The following is a 2608-nucleotide window of genomic DNA, read 5'->3' as shown; positions in this document are numbered from 1 at the left end:
CGGAAACAAATAGTTGGATGACAGACCTAACCAAATCATTAATAACCTTAAGTGTAAATGGTCTAAATATCCCAGTTAAAAGGCAGATGTTGTCATAATGGACAAAAAAGAAACATTTATCTCTGTGCTGTCTTTTAGGAATACACATCAAATATAAAGATACAAAGATATGTTAAAAGTAAGACAATGCTCTGATAGATAGTGGCTAAGGAGGCCCTGATTATCTTCCGAGACGCATCCAGGGCTGAATCTAAGATGAGGTGAGTGAGGCACTTGCTTCAGTCAGTAAATACAAGGAAGCATGCAAAAAACTCATCAATCAAGATAAATAATATCTTATTGCAGTATTTTTTTAATAATACAAATTCAAGTTAAAAATTCATGAAAATTAAAATATAAATTTTAAATAAAAATAGGATAAGTAACAGTTTGATGCTCTGCCAAAATAAGCCCTACTGGGGCCTGAGGAAAAGGAAAAAGTCAGCCCCATGGGAATCCTTGATTCAGAAGAACCCAGCTGAATCACGCCCAGTTTCCTTGCCCAAGAAAAAGCTGTGAGATAAAAAGATTTATTATTTTAAGCCACTAAGCTTTGGGGTATTTGGTAAACAACAATAAATAATTGGTACAGATTTCAAAAGATATCCTGTGTCAAAACTAATCAAAAGAAACCTGGAGTCACATCCATTAAGAAAAAAGAAAGCTCTCCCACAAGATTAACAGTACATCTCAAGGAGCTAGAAAAGAATAAACTAAGCCCCAAGTTAACAAAAGGAAGAAAATAGTAAAGATTAGAGCAAAGATAAATGAAATAAAGAATAAGAAAATGATAGAAAAGATGAACAAAACTAAGGATTGGTTCTTGAAAGCATAAAGAAAAACTGACACACCTCTAGCCAAGAAAAAAAAAAGACAGGCTTCAAATAAATAAAATTACAAATGAAAGAGAAGACATTACAGCTAATACCACAGAAACACAAAGAATGATGATACTACTATGAGCAACTATCACCAGCAAACTGGACAATCTAGAAGAAATGAATAAATTCCTAGAAAGATGTAACCTCCTGACACTAAATCTGAAGAAACAGAAAATCTTAAGAGACAAGTGAATAAGGAGATTAAAAACACTAATCAAAAACCTCCCAACAAAGGATCAGATGGCTTCACTGATGAAATTTACTAAACATTTAAAGAAAAATTAGTGCCAATTCTCAAAATCTTTCAAAAATTGAAGAGGAAGGAATACTCTCAAACTCCCAAACTACGAGATCACATTCAGTTCAGTTCAGTTCAGCCGCTCAGTTGTGTCCGACCCATTGCAACCCCATGAATTGCAGCACGCCAGGCCTTCCTGTCCATCACCAACTCCCGGAGTTTACTCAAACTCATGCCCATCGAGTTGGTGATGCCATCCAGCCATCTCATCCTCTGTCATCCCCTTCTCCTCCTGCCCTCAATCATTCCCAGCATCAGGGTCTTTTCCAATGAGTCAACTCTTCGCATCAGGTGGCCAAAGTATTGGAGTTTCAGCTTCAGCATCAGTCCAGGACTGATCTCCTTCTGGATGGACTGGTTGGATCTCCTTCAAAAATTGAAGAGGAAGGAATACTCCCAAACTCATTTTACGAGATCACATTACCCTGACACCAAAGCCAGATAAGGAAACTACAAAGAAAGAAAGTTATAGATCAATATTCCTGATGAATATAGAGGCAAAACTTGTCAATAAAATACTAGCAAACAAAATTCAACAGCACATTAAGAGGATCATACACTATGATCAAATGGAATTCATCCCTGGGATGAAAGGATGCCTCAACATACACAGTCAATGTGATACATCACATTAATAGAATGAAAGATGGAAATCATATTATCTCAATAAATGCAGAAAAAGCACTTGACAAAATTCAACATACTTCCATGATTAAAAAAAGAGAAAACTCTTAACAAAGTAGGTATAGAAGGGACACACCTCAACATACTGAAGCCCACATATGACAGTCCCATGGCTAACATCATACTCAGTGATGAAAAGATGAAAGCCTTTCCTCTAAAATCAGGTAAAAGACAAGTGTGCCCACTGTCACAGTCCTATTCAATGAAGTACTGAAAGTCCTAGCCAGAACAATCAAGCAAGAAAAAAATCAAAGACATCCGAATCATGAAGGAAGAAGTTAAACTGCTTCTTTTTGAAAATGACCTGATCTTATATATATAAAACCCTAAAGATTCCACAAATCAAAAACAAACAAAACAAAAAATGGTTATTACTCATCAACAAATTCAGCAAAGTTGCATGATACAAAATCGAATACAGAAATGAGTTGAGTTTCTGCACACAGATAACAAACTCATCACAGACTGCCAAAATTCATTCAAGAAGAAATAACCAAAGTAGCTTCATATCTATTTAGCAAGTTAAATGTGTAGTTAAGAAAACTTACTGTTTAAAAAAACTCCAAGCTTAGATAGAATAGCTGGTGACTTGTTTCAAATATTTAAGGAAGAAATAAAACCAATTCTACCTAAACTCACTGAGAACAATTAAAAAGGATGAGATACTTCCCAATCATCCTATGAAGCCAGCATTTACTGATACCAA

The sequence above is a fragment of the Muntiacus reevesi genome, chromosome 5 (genome assembly GCF_963930625.1).
Source record: "Muntiacus reevesi chromosome 5, mMunRee1.1, whole genome shotgun sequence".
Taxonomy (NCBI): Eukaryota; Metazoa; Chordata; class Mammalia; order Artiodactyla; family Cervidae; genus Muntiacus; species Muntiacus reevesi.
Note: the sequence above shows the minus strand (reverse complement) of the source record.